Raw genomic sequence first — 15,330 nt, 5'->3', positions numbered from 1 at the left:
GGAGACGTGGTTCCCAACGTGTATTCGGTCAAATGCGACAAATGATGGATCAGAATGACGCTGGAGACTCGCCGAATAGAGTAGACCGGGTGGTTCAGGTCCCAGGGTCGGTGGCCTGGAGCGATGAGCATAGATTGCAGAGCTTGGGGTTGCGCCGTCTTTCAAGCGAGCGACGCACGTGCGAATCCTATCCGCTGTGTTTATCCGCCCACCGCGTTAAGTGCAACGCCGCATTCCACAAGCTGAATTCTACGCAACGCAAGCGTCTGGCGTAAACGCCACGGACCAGGACCAATGTGGTCGCACCTTCGCCGGCAGGACGTCGCTCGCCAAGCACACTCACAAGACTGCTGGCGACCTGCAAATCATGCTCCATTCACTACAGTGGACAATGAAATCCCCAAACGACTCGCTAACAACCCATTCGGTTTCGTTCGCACGGTTTGCGAGCGCCTAGGGTTTCAATCGCATTTACGCAATGCTCCGGCACTAGTAATTCCAGTGTCTAATGTTGATGCGTCTTCATGGTGCCATACCGACAAAATATAAATAGCGATGTGCAGGTTAATATCGATGCACAATAAGCATTCATATACTCCTATGAAGGCACATTTCACTTTCGTGTTTTACCGATTACTGTGAAAGAGGGATCAACGAAAAAATGTCGTTGATCCTTCTTTTATAGGAATTGTTTTGCTCCGCTTTTTGTAACTTCTGTGCAGGCCATTTTCAGGCAAACACTTGTATATTTTTTCCAAGTCAGCCTCGTACGTACGCATGACACACATCTATGGCCCATTCTGTATACTGCTTTTTTAAGTGTATTAGTTCGTCGGATTAACCGAAATCGACCAATATTTTTCTGTGTGCCTCTAACAACTAGTTGATAAACTTTGCTCACATTTCCCGTCAACATAACATACTCTGAACAGGGGGTGGCTGCAAGTGATGTGAATGTTGTGGGCACAGTCCAACTTCACAGAATAAGGAAGATGGTAACTCTCATTGTATTTAGAGCGAAATACTTAAGACGTTCTTTTGCAAGCGGATTTGTATACAGCGTGATTTAACGCATTTTAGGTAGTGCGTAAACCGCTCTTTTCTGAATAGTGTAACTATAGTCAGCCATTTTTGTTCGCATACAGCGCTTACCGGACTTACAAAAACTGCGAACAAATCCCTTGGTAAAGTCGTCTCTCCAAACAGCTCCCAACGTAAGCTGTAATACCACCATTTACGCGAGCACGTGCGCCCGGTAGCCATTTGTGTCATTGTCTCATTGCGTCGTAGGCCTTACATTCGTCCGCCCTGCCTTTCTCATATACTTCAAAAACTACAAGTTTTGACTTTTATTTTATCAGGAACATTCTATAGACTTTTTTCGACACAGAAAAAAAAACGATTACGCCGCGTCCTCTCAACTGAGTTTTTTTTTTACTTCCTGAACTATTCATGCGTTTTCTTGTCCTGCTACGATAAACGTGGTCCTCTAAAAACGCTTTTATGTATCTTTTCATTTTGACGTGCTGCATCCCTACGTCCTTAAATCTAGGAGCTTCTTTGTCACTTATTTATATGTTTTGTTCGTGGATGTCCTATAAGAGTCCGGGTTATTGTCACGCCATAAAACTTGCTCTCCGCTCCTGCTCGGTGTTCTAGCACATCGTATGAACCGGGTTTATGGAAGAGGAAGGCATGTTGCATAAGCGAATTCATCTGGGAATTTCGGCGAAAAGAGGCAGTGGTGTTCAGCGGCGAGTCTTCCGATCGCCCAGCAGCCAGATCAATAACGCCAAAAAACTTCTGCAGAGGCAAGGTCAATCTACACCACACAGGCCGCCTCTTCCCCTGCGGCGTGCTTGCAGGCCAACTCGTCTGGATGAAGTGGATTATGAACAACAATATAGAAAACCTAAAAAAAGAAAATCCCCGAAATGGCAAGGGGAGTTTTTGCATAACTAATAAATGTCCAAGTGAAACGGAGGTACTATCGGCGTCAAATGACACGCGAACACAAAAATATGAAGCGGAACGTGCGAAACTGAGAAATTCTGTTCGTAGAGTTCTTATAATAGCACGCTATTGGTATATTTCAAAATCCACTTTTCCCAACTTTGTTTTTGTAACTAAGCCACGCGTCATTTTGGCTTGCATGGAAAGAAATCACGCGATTATTGCGTTCAGGTTCATATTTTCGTGTTCACGTTTCATTTGACGCCGATAGTACATAAAAAAGTAACGCCTGTTTTTTTTTCTTTTATTCTCGAATAAGAACGGAGCCCTTCCACCCGGTGAAGGTGGTAGTTCAGCGAAGCTTGTGCTGTGGTTGGATTTGCTTTGCTGGGGTTTTGGGGTATTCGATATTTGCTGTGTTGAATTATGAGTACAGTGACGCGATCTCTACATCAGAGACTAAGGGGGAACAAAATTGCTGGGTTGAGACAATGGCAGTTTATTATTGCGACGCTACGCCAATCACGGCAAAGGTTCCACGGTGCCGCACAGGTGGCCGGCGAAGAGCGCAGGACATTGCGCAGTGTCAGCGGGAGAGGCACACCACGCGGGGAGATGAGTATACGCGATTCGAGAAAGAGGCGGCGGCTGTGGAGAGGAGCATAAAGTGGCCCTGTAACCATACTCCCTCCGTAGAAGGGCGTGATTCATTGCACAGCCTACAATGTGGAAAAGCCACCATACAGAGACCAAGGTTACACCGATCCCCCTGAAGGGACCCTGCAACACTATTTCCAACTTTTTTAGAAATATTAAATGCTTGCAGAGCGTAGCCACTCCACACACCCAGCACTTAGATTAGGAGGTCACAAAGTACCTCAGCCGAAAATTACTGCTCTATCTTGTAAACTCGTTCGCAAGGTTTTTCCCTATTTCCAGGTCTTGACGTTCTTCGACGGCCCAATTTACGTGACTGAGGCCATGTAGCGGCTCTCGGCCGCTTTTCCTTCAGTTGCAGCAATGAATGATTTTCGATAGCAACTTCAAAAGTAAAGCCACAAAAACATAGCGGAAAGGGAAGGCGTATCTGGAGCGACGAAAAAATCACGCAGTGCCGCTCCGTGCTGGCGATAACTGTAGGTTTCACAGTAATTCCAGACACGAAGGAAAGAGTGAAAGCGTTTATCGGAAGGGCAGCAGAGTTCCTTTAAAATCGTCTTTACCTGTAAACACATATGCTTTGATGGGACGGCATTTTTCCAGTGGCATAAGCCATCCTATATCAAAATATGGAAGGCCTAGTACCCTCCCTTTCAATTTATAATTTTTTTTTAAATGTTGCATTGGTTGGTGTGCGCTTGGACTGCCGACGTAGACGACCTGCTAATTCCTCGGCAAAAACAGCTTCGCTGTAAAGAAACACGTTTGTGGCTCTAAGGAAAAAACTGCGGGTGAATACCTTTTGGTGGCTGTTAAAGAATGGCAGTGCAATTATATTGTGGCCCGCATTTCATTCAGGACGAGATCTGGACACCCGGAACAACCCACAAGCGAGACCTACACATGTAGCGATGGCAAGAATCGTTGACCCTACAGGCCTCCTATATATACCGTGTTTCTGGGTGTCTTAGACATTTCTAGGGCAGCAGGGCGACACACACATCTTTGTGTTTTTGGACAAAGGATGGAAATATTGGGCGTCTTTCGCGCCGACGCTACACCTGGGCTAAGAAGCGCGCAGTAGTGGAAAGCTCCGGATTCATTGTGACGGCCGGGATGTTCAACGTACGCCTACAGCTCTGCACGGGGGCTTATATCTCCTTCAGACAAAAATTAGGACCAATAAGAAGTAAAACCGGGGTTCCTTCAAATATGGCTTCTAAAAAGAAACCCAAACTCGGTGATAAAAGTCGCAGCAGGTTTTTCATGCAAGAAAAATGTTTTGTGATGTGTACATTTGTTCACATGACGCCTCTTGGGAGTAAAGCACGTCAATGACCATTAACACAATCAAAAACATTTTTCACGTACTTGACTTGTCAGCACTGCTCAAGAGTGCATTTTCAATGAGTCTTAGATTTATTGCTTTGACGCTGTTACTTTTGGGCGTGAAATTTAAAGAAGCAATCCTTTGCGCCACGTAGACAGAGGTAAACTGCATTGCGGCAGTTAACTCGCGACTTCAAAGCACAGCGTGTGTTTCAGCACCTCTGAGGGAAATTAGCACTGATGTGAAATGGCCAGAGGTTCATTCCGTAAAACTTGGGGAAATTCTTTGCCATGGGCGAGCCGTCCTGCTATTTTAGGACAGTCCTTAGGAGGTCATGCTTGGTCTTCTCTTCGGTGCCGCAGCTTTGTTGCTGGCCGTCAAGCTACGTGCAATGTCTGACTGAACTTCCGTGACATCTTTCACTTTTATGGGGGGAAGGGGGGCGCAGGGGGGGTGGGGGGGGGAGGACCGCTTACTGTTCCCATCACGTTTGTATTTCAGCCAGCTGTTCTCATCAGCAATTGTGGCCAAAAGAGCTGTAGCGGACGTCGTCGATGCCTTTTTTCTCTCTCTCTCTATCTCTCTCTCTGTGTAAACCGCCCCCTTCCCAAGGACCCATTTACGCTGGTGTTGAAGAGTTATTTCACCATTTCTCACGCGTTTTTCTCCTATTTATAGTGGTTTGGCTTGTGATTTTTTGTATGGTGAAGCATGTTGCAGCAGAGCTTTTCTTACATGTACCATATAAAACTAGAGCAAAATGCACCGATCTATCGTAACACATTTCAAACGGAGAAATTATTCCACTAAAAAAGGGCCTACTCTTGTATTAAGTTCACGTTTTTGCAAGCTTCGATTCGAGGAGCACAAAAGAAGCTAGAACATCGAAAGCTTTAGCTGCAGTGACAGGCTCACAAAGCTATTAAATGCTTCACAAGGCTGTAAGATGTGTGATGCCAACGGTATCGCAAAAGGGTGCCTGAAATTGCCATAATTCTTCATTAAGGTAATTAAATGCAGCTTAAAGCATGACTCTGCCCAGAGACTTCTCTTCCTAAGCCAGGGAAGCCGCTTTAAAATTAGTTTGCCATGCGGCCTACCCACAGTACACAAGAACGTGTGGCGCGATTGCATTCCACTGTTCCCTTCCAACTGTTCCCTTCCAAAGCAGCATCCTGAAAGATTATTCCTCCTGGAAAGCGGTAGCTGGCTGCTCTTGCTAAGCCTGGCGAACTTCAAATCCAACTTTTCAGCATTAGAACGGAGCTCAACCACTTTTGCCGGCTGGCGTTCAGTCAACAGAATGTTCCTGTTTGCCTACAGGGCATAGTGACCTTCCGTGAGCTCTAGCGGCCACCTCAGAACCAATTTGCGGTCACCTCACACGTTCGTCCTGATAGGGGGAACCTCGAAAACTAGGGTAGTCCCTTTCGAACGGGTGCAACTATTAAACTGTCGTTAGTGACTTACCGAAGATTAACACTCCTATGCAGGCACTCTCTCCGCTCAATTTTCATTCCCTCATTGTCATTCTGTCAACCATTTCTAGCTTAACCACTACATCTGGTGTGAAAAGTTCCTGTTCTACTCGGTAATGAAGCCACGTGGCTTTGACGACGACCCGAGAATCCCATCACCCTGAAAGCTTGACTTTGGAAGGATTTTTGGGACTCATGACCAGGAGGGAAAGGGGGGGGGGGCGGAGGCGGAGGTAAGTGCAAATCAGCATATCGATCGGGGACACAACTCAAGGCGTCTCTAATACAAGCGAAGGCCGTTCGTTCATCCCTGGTCGTGCGTGGGAAGACAGTTCGAGATTTTAGGCTAGAACATATTGATCATGCACAGCATTTTTTTCTCGCGATGGAATAAGGTCACTCCGCCAGGTCATGAAGGGTTTCTCGCATTGGGAATCATCATTTTCTAAGTTATGTGCCAGGCTTCACAAGTTACTTTAGAGCAACCAACTTTAGACTTGGGTTTTATACTCCATTAACCTGAGCAAACAATGGTCCCAGCAGACATGGATGTACTGCTTCGCGATGGCCAAAAAAATAAGGAACAATGATTGCTACCTTTCCTTAATAAAAAAAAAACTGTGCAATCCCTTTCCAGACAAAGTTAAGAGAAGCGCGAAGGCTTTCACAAATCTAAACTGCGTCAAACGCGCGTCAAAACCTGCGCTACAAGTACGTCCAACCTTCGCTCAAAGTGCGTCCAACGATCCCCCAGTCTCTAGATATCCAAATCGCAAACGAAGAACGAACCCATGCGATGACTTTTCGCGCACTACGTAAACGCATCTGCGAACGATGTAAATATATACCGACAAGTGGTTTATGAGATAAAGCTATGCTTTTGTGCTCCTTCTTTATGATCACTGTGTCTGCTGTCCAATGTACAACCGCTCCTTCCTCGCGATTTTCAAGTTACTCTTTTGAAAAAACCGAAGCCCTTTTTCACGCACGCGCCGTCTGTCCAGAGAAGTCAACAAACCGGTCTATGCGTAAAGGTATTAGTTGTTTGATAGGACGTTATCGGCGCCGGTAATAAAGCTTTAGTTTTGAAACAATTCCGGGGTGTCTCATGACACCATGAAACCAATACTTTTTCTCTTAACATCAGAACAAATGTGCACTAAAAGGTGGCGTTTCCTTTCTTTTGGGGCCGCCTTAACAAGAATATATTAGGGCTCACCGGTCGTGTTCCCAAACCATCTACCCAAAACTTGTTGAAGAAACTTCCCGCCCTCACGCAGGCAAGCACAGCCACGGACAAACAAAGGCTGGAAGCAGGGAGAGAACGAGTGAAATTACGAAAGGACCTTCCTCAGTCCTCACCTTTGCCGCCACGTGAATGTGCAATCGCAAGGGGTTTCAATTAACCCTCGTAGCACAAAGCACCATTCCGAAACGACCGAGACACGTTATTCGTAACGCAAGCGCATGGACCAGCAAGGCAGCCACGTTGAGAAACGCCACAGCTGGCTTACCTTTGTTGTCCTCTATAAGAACGCCGTCTCCCTGCACATTCACAACGACAAATGGGTGTATAACAGCTTGCCACGAAAATGGCGTCAGTGTCGCGTATATATTAGGAGGCATTTTAGCGAAGGTGCACAGGAGCCAGCCGACGGGGGGTACGTCTTCAGAGCAGAGGACCGGGGGAGGAGTGGTTGTCTGCGCTGCCTCCTACATCGCGCTTAAAAAGGTTGCTCCATGCACAAAAAACGTGTTCCAACTGAAAAAAGAAAATGTCAGGAAAGTTTCCACTCATGCGCAAGACCTGAATGTCGTAGCTGTTATAATGAATTATGGGCAGACCCTAAGTTATAGGTTTTAGTATCGTAGTGGTGTCGTGGTTAACGTTGACCGCATGGTATTTCAATGACCTTATGTTTAGCAAGGCCAGAGTTAGCTTGTCATTTTGGTCGACGTTTTCGTACGCCACTCTGCAAGCGTGACTTATCGTTTCCAGAGGATGCTTTGCACGCCGAGCCTCTCGAAGGTCGTTCGCTTCCTCGGCCGTGCGAACTATCCGCGGCTGGGCCATGTGGAGTCAGTTATCACCTAAAGCAGCTTCGACAAGCCCATCGCGTTGGCAAGCTGCATAGGAAAGGTTAAGGAGATAATAGCCCTGGCCCAAATCGATTAGCCTCTGGAGAAAAACAACATATTTACCCAGATGCCCTGACAGGATTCCGAACAGGGCTATCCTCTATAGACAGGGTCATCGATCTGGTGTCATCGGTGGAGCAAGAAAGAAACCACTACCCAATCGCGGGTGCATTGTTCTTTGACACAAAAGGCGCCTATGGCAATGTGGTAACACAGATAGTATGGATTGTCTAGAGACCGTGCGTATGGACGGCCGACTCTATGCGTGGATGTGCAGTTACTTTACTGGTCGCAGAATCTGCATGTCCACGTCTGCCGGGGAGAGCGGGCGAAACCAGATTAATCGTGGTGTTCCGCAAGGAGGAGTGCTGAGCCCTACTCTTTTTAATAATGCCCTAATCATTCTGGTCAACGCAATGCCTGTATCGTCCGAGTCACTATTCACGCCGACGATATCTGCATGTAGATTTCTGGCGTAACTCGATCCCAGCTGCAAGCCCGTCTGCAGCGAGCACAAGGCTCGCTGTAGACGGGCGGTCCTAAAACCTTGCCACATTTTTTGTTAAACTCAGACCTTGCGCCGTCAAGGTCTGAGTTTAGTTTTAGCAAAATGCGTCGTTGTTGCATTCACCAGAAAGTTGATACTCCGATACCCCTTCACTACTGAGGGGCCACAAATACAATACGCCCCGCACCATAGATTTTTTGGGGTGATTGTAGACTGCGGTCTGCCGTTGACGAAGCACATCTCCTCCATGAAGACTAAACTTGCAAGCCTTGTGCAAGTATTTCGCCTTGTGGCGGGAACTAGATGGGGCCCATCTGAGAGCGCTCTTTTTGAGTTACACTGGAGCCTTTTGAGAATGATGTCTTTGTTACAGCCTGCCAGTTATTTCAATGTTGCAAACGTCTTCGCGGTGCACATTAGAGAGGTTGCAAGCACAAGCCCTAAAAACATCCTTGGGACTACTGCAATGGACAATTGCCGAGGCACGTGCGTTTACAATGGTCGTACTTCTTTTGTTCGAACACTTTCGAGTCTTCCTTACATGCTTCACAAGGCATGAACGCAATCCATTTTCTACACTTCCGACAACGCAACCAAGAAGTAATTTTGTGGCCGCCATTATGCGTCGTCAACATAGAGTTCCGTCAGGTTTCGTCCCAATGGCGGTTTCAAACAATCTTCTGTGAGTACTATGAAAGCAATTGATCCACCTTTCCATCCACAGAATTGTAAAGAAGTCACATTTTTGCCATTAGTAGCCCTCAAAAAATTGACTCTAGCCTTCTTGACATACAATACACCGGAACTGTGCAAGTATATATGGATTGTTCTTTGGCTGAATCCTGGTCTACCGCGGCTGTCGTAATTCTAAGCTTGTGCGTTAGCCGAGGCCACTAGACCCCAAGTCAACCTCCATTGCTACTGTGTTGGTGTCTACCCGGGAGGCGAGACGTGTAGTCTCCTGCGAATCACCTCAAGATTGGACTCTGTTTTATGACTCACATTCAGTACTCCAAATCCTGAACGGAGTTATGAGGCAAAGACCATGTTATGCACTGGCTGCGGAAGTAAAAGAATTATGCTCTTTTTCATTGCAACAAGGACATGTCCTCAACATTCAGTGGTTACGAGGCCATTTCGGGTTAGCTGGCCACGATTGGGCTGATGAGGAGGCAAAGAATGTTTCTGCAAATGCAGATGTTGCACGTCTGCCCTTCGCGCGGCCGGATACGACCGCTCTTCTGTTTACCATTCTCCGCCTCGCCTCTACGAGTCACTGGTCTCCCCCTGAGAACCGTCATAGAAGACTGCACCGGAAGGGCCCGGACTGTACGTTTTGGTTACCGCCTGGTTTTCAGCGAAACCACGCCACGCTGTTTCATTGACTACAGCTTGGCGCAGGCTTCACTCGTCGCTACAAGCACATTATTGGTGTTGTGACTGCAGATGTGACCGGTTGAAAAAAAAAAGCAACAGGAAAAAAATAATTTTTTTTCAACAAATATAGCGTTGCAAAAAAAAACAGAGCTTCTCCAAGCAAATTCGTTGAGGTGCAACAAATCTGCATTGAAGGAAACGCTTTCCGAAATCGATGATTTGACGTGAAATGGTGCGCATATTTTGAGAGTGGGACCATACTGGGACGTTTGTGATGCAGAATGTAACCATTATATTCTGTTCAGTGTTAACAAAAACATTTATCGGACACTTAGTCTAAAGTTATTTGAAGGCGAAATCCAACGATTTTTGTAGACTTCACTGCTACATCGTGTTTGCGGTGCCGCCAAGTTCGCCTGTCATACGCACGCATCTGCATAATTCTTGTTCCATTCTCGCATGGTATGTGGTTAGTGATTTAGTGACTACACTTGGTTGCGGCTCTTGGAGACCCGGGTTGATGTGGCATTCTAACCCAAATAAGCTTCTATGTATATTTTATTCATTCATTTTATTTACAGCAACCAAAATGTGGTTTCATTTGTGTAGTCACCAGCAGCTCCTTACAATCACTTTTCGCGTTTGATAAGACATCCAAGGTTTTCGCCTTATGTCGAATTTTTTATAGAAGTGTGCGGAATCATCTTTTTTCATTTTTTTATATTTTTCTGAAACAAATATTAAAAAGAACCTGCTATCTTCACGCCCCGAAAATTTTCATGAAAACTTACAGCTCTGGCTGCACGTGACCCCAAGTGTGAAATATTTAACGTGTATCAGAGACTACTTCGCATGCTCTCTGCAACTGGCCACCACACGCTCATCCTCAGAAAAGATTAGCGATATAATTGACCCGTTTGGACGGTCGCGTTGTGCCTGCCGAAGTACTACTGGACCCTTGGCCATACGCGCAGAGTTCCCACAAGGCATTCAAAGCAGTGTTGACATTTCTGCGCAGCAACGGCCTGGATGCGATATCGTAGTTTTTTTTTAATAGCCAAAGTTTGCTCTGCAACATAAAACGGTGGAGGCGAGTGTGTTTAGCCCGTCTGGATGAACTTCAGCACATGGACTCTATAAGTGTAGGCGTCTTTTGTACAGCGCCGTTCATTCATTTCCCCGCAATTTTAATCTCTCTAATGCCCTAACCACGTCCTTTCTTCCCTTCCCATTCCCACACACAGAATAGCTGGCCAGAAGTAATACAATCAAGCCGGTTTTTCTGTGTGTTTTCTTTCAATAAAATTATTCTTTCTCGCCTCAAGTCGCTGGTTTTCTCCGGTACAGAGCGCTGTTTCACGACGACACGAGTACAAACAAACAAGGGGCGCACGCTATGGCGTGTCTTTCTCGTGCCTAGCAAGTGTAGCCACGATAGGGCGAACGGTGGAGTTCTTTTTTTTTTGCCAATATAGGCCAATCTCCCCAAGTCGGTATGCTTAGCTTGACTAACGTGCCCTTGAGGAACGCGTGCACAAGCTCCCGCCGTTTTTTGGTATTTTGCGTTGCGGTCGCGATACACAAACGGTTTGCTCAAGAGGTTCGCTCTTGAAAAAATGCTATATATTAATAAAAATATCAAACTTGCGGCTGCAGTGTGGAATACGCACACGCATTAAAATGTAGTTATCAGATTGTGTGGTGAGGGGAATCTCCCTCTCAGGTTCTTTTCAGGTATTCTGTGGCGAATGGGACCTGCCACAGTGCCAACAATTAGACGAGGGCGCTTGACAACTGCACAAAAACAAATATTCTTAAACCAAACACACGCACACGGCAGGCAATCACAACTCAAAGCTAAACAACCTGCACATAACCCGAGGAAATACCAAATCTACAAAAACCACACAGAAAAGTACCCACCAACTGTTCTGGGCGATGAGGCGTTGTCCGCACGGTGTCGTGGGTGCTGGTGACGATGCGGGGTGTAGCGTTGCGGACCAATGACGACGGCGTCGCACACGCCGGAACGTTGACGAGGAACAGGCACCGTTGTCCTCGTTGACAATGGTCTGCCGGACACCCGCTCATTATCGGGCGCCCTGTAGCAGCGGGCAGGACGCAACCGGCCACTGCCTGTCGAAGATGCGCAGCAGGCAGCGGGTCGTCCCAGCGGCGGAGCACGCCAACGTTGCCCGCCTCCACGAGGCCGGAGACGCGCCTCGGCTCCACGATGCCAAGGCACCAGGAATTCCGTTCTCTAGCTCGGATCCCGAAATCCCGAAAGGCTTTGAGTCTTCAACCTAAACGTTGCGCTCCTCCTACCTGCTCCGTCCACTTCTCTTGGCGTTCTCCTCCGCGGTTACGCCGTTCACGCATCCGCCGTTACTATAGTTCACGAGTGATGTTTTCGCCTTCGTGTGAACTTGTTTTGAAAAAAACTTTTCCAAGAGGGTGGGGGTGGGAGGGGGGGGGGGCATATGTGAGGCGTGATGACCGTGTTAACGACGACGACGACGACACAATGGCGGGAACATACCCACAGGGTGCCCGTGTGGCGCCAGTGCGGCCTGCGGGGATTATCCTTAGAGTAGTTCGAGGGGTCGAGAGAGAGAGAGAGAGAGAGAGAGAGAGAGAGAGAGAGAGAGAGAGAGAGAGAGAGAGAGAGAGAGAGAGAGAGAGAGAGAGAGAGAGAGAGAGAGAGAAACTTTAATCACAGTTGAAGTGCGCATATTTGTGGTCGGGGTCTTCAGTCTTCAAGACAGCCGGTCTTCAGTCTTCAGACCGGCTGTCTTCGCCCTTTCCGCTAGCAAGCGGTCGACGTGGGCCAACAAAAGGCGGCCACAAGCGAGGAGCTGGTGAGGCTAGCCTGGAACAGAAGAGAACAGCGGGTGGAGTGGACGGACCAGGTTGGAGGAGCGCGTAGTCCAGGTTGAAGACTCGAAGCTCGTCGGTTTTTCGGGACCCGAGCTACAGAAGGGTATACCAGGCGCCTTGGAATCCTGGGGCCAAGGCGCGAGCGACTCGTAGAGGCGCGAAACGTTGGCGTGCTCCGTTCTCCGACGTCCCGCTGCCGGCTGCCCTTCGTGGACCGGCAGTGGCCGGTTTCCTCCCACCTCCACCCCCCCCCCCCCCTCCACCCCCCCCAACGCTGCTACAAAGCGCCCGATCGTGAGCGGATGCCGAGCCGGCCGTTGTCAACGAGGACAACGGTGCCTGTTCCTCGTCGACGACCCACAACGCCCTGCGGACAGCGCTTCATCGCCCTGAGCATTGGGTCGGACTGTACTTTATATTTTTTTTATGGAGTTGGTGTTTCCTAGTTTTCTGCACGTGTCATTTAACTATGAGTTGTGATTGCTTGCCGTTTGTGTGTTGGGTTAAGAAGATACATTTTTGTGCCGTTGTTGAACGCCCTCGTCTATATACTGGCATTGCGGCAGGTCGCCACTGAATACCTGAAAAGAACCTGCGAGGGAGTTTCCACTCACCGCAGAGTCTTAATTACATGTTAGCATTTAAGTACCACGATTAAACGAAACTAGAGCCTCCACCGCCCCCTCCCTACAGTCGCGCAATCATATTTCTTGAGAGGGTCTTAGATCGGCGGCTGGCAGTCGCAAGAACAAGATCCTGTTAAGTATAAACCCAGCGAAAAGTGGCTGGTGGCCCACCACTATTTCAACTGCTTTTCTTGATACCTAGATGATATTGTTTGTCAGTTTGCGATACAATTTTTTTTTTCATTGTTATTGAGACAAAGTAGTCTTTGTACTAAACGAAGCCTGTATTTTTAACAGCGAAGCTGTTGTGACTGCCCCGAATGTGTGGCGCGTAACGTGTAACGCGTTAAAAATACCAAGACAATGCCGAGCCTTTCGGTGACTGCCGAGCGTCCCCGGCACGCGCAGGGGCTTTAGAAAAAGTGTCCGAAAACCTTTAGGAACTAGAAAAGGCCGAGCGCTCGTGAGCGTGTGCCTCGCGGCGACCGCCCATTGTCCCTGGCTCCCGCAGTGGTGACGTGTCCTTCACTGCTCACGTATAAAGAAATCCTGCAGATTCGACAGCTCTTGACATGGGGCGGCCGCGGAAAGTACGCGCGGCAGAGGACCAGCACGCGTACCGAGAGGCGCGCCGTGTTGCTAATCGAAAACGACAGCGTCGATGGCTATCCGAGCCAGCGCCTGTAGCCACGGACAATGTTGCGAAGGAGGCAGCGACTAGCCGAATACATCGAGTATGGCCAGCGACGTACAGACAGAAATTGTGCTGCTAATAAACTACTAGCACAGTGCAAAGCGACGACAGAACATGTAAATAAACAATTTCGAACTTCTACAAATTCGTGGGGATGTGACCTTCAGTGCGCACGTAGACAGAAATCTTGCAGTATCGCTACGGTGCTACCCTTGTTCGATTTTGTGCAAGCTTCCCCAGATTTCCTGTTTTTATAGCCTTTTTAAGCACAAAAAACTCTGGCACTGCGGAAACCCTATTAAAGTTTCCTTACTGGGCTGCATGCATGCGTAGACACATTTGGCACAGATCGGAAAAATAAAAGGTAGAAACCACGGACTCCGAAGGGAGAATCATAAACACTCGACCGTAAGTACGATCCGGATGAGAAATTGAAATTCATTTTCATTATTTTTAAACTACGTAGTACACTAAGGTGACAAAGGCGAAGTACAGTTGCTGCTTGCAGGCGCCTTTAACATATACCTGTAAGGAAAAAGAAATAGAACAAAGTAAACATGCAGAATAAGTAAAAAAGGCATTGCGGGATAACGTCGGAACAGCCGTCACTTTCTGTTATTGACATCTCTTTATTTATGGCGTTTTGTCATCGTTTTCTATTTTGTATTTGCGTTTTATTGATGGCGTTTTATCTTTAGTGATGGCGTTTTGTCACAAAACGTATGCATTTTCCCTTCCACCAGATGGTCTACCGAAGAGCTCTCATAAACATTCTGGACACACGGCGCATGCGTGAAACCGGGCTTCCATTGTGTTAAAACGGTTACTTCCAAAACACGAAAAAGGGTCGGTTCTAGATAATACGACAATACACGCCTCGCTCATGAAGGAGGAGTACAGTAGCATACCTTTATCTCATAAACAACGTGCCGGTATACATTTAGATTGGTAGTAGATGCGTTAACTTGGAATGCAAAAAATCGTCTCATATGTTCGTTCGTCGTTTGCGATTTAGGTCTTTGATGGTTTGATGATCAATTGGATATATTTCAGGGAAGGCTGGACGTACTTCCTTAGGAGGGGATGGTTAATTTTTCCGCTCCATGCAACCTTATTTCACACCACAATGCTGATTGCTTAATTCCGCATTGGTGGTTCGCCATTCTGACTAACCAGCCGTCGGTGTTACTGCATGAAAATCAGATTAGATACGTTGTGAACTAATTATGTCAACAATACAATGTAGGTAATATTTTTATTGAGTGTATGTATATGTAATGTGAGCTTGTTTCTACTTTCTTATTATATATGTATATCCCAGTGTACATATGACTGCTTATGTACATTTTTATTTGTATTCAGATGCATCCACGTGACAATTATTCTTTTGTGTATACTCTTTTTATCCAAAAAAAGTTCAACCAGTTGTATTTATTTTTCTGCTGTTCTTTTGCTGTCAAAAACGGGGCAGAAACCCTGTCAAGTTGCTTCTTAGCAGCTTTTTGTTTCTGCCCTTATTATTTCCACTTTGTATGAGAGTACAATGCTGAATAAATGAACTTTGAACTTTGAACTTTAGATGAGAGAAAGGTACGTCGGTTCCAGAAGGGCTTTTTGTGCAGTGTGGATTTAAACGTTGTCCTTTCGTTTGTTTGCTTTGTCGTGCAGATGTGAATTTAAGGTGCCTG

The sequence above is a fragment of the Haemaphysalis longicornis genome, unplaced genomic scaffold, assembly GCF_048455015.1.
Source record: "Haemaphysalis longicornis isolate Haplotype H1 unplaced genomic scaffold, Haemaphysalis longicornis Haplotype H1 scaffold_5, whole genome shotgun sequence".
Classification (NCBI taxonomy): Eukaryota; Metazoa; Arthropoda; class Arachnida; order Ixodida; family Ixodidae; genus Haemaphysalis; species Haemaphysalis longicornis.
Note: the sequence above shows the minus strand (reverse complement) of the source record.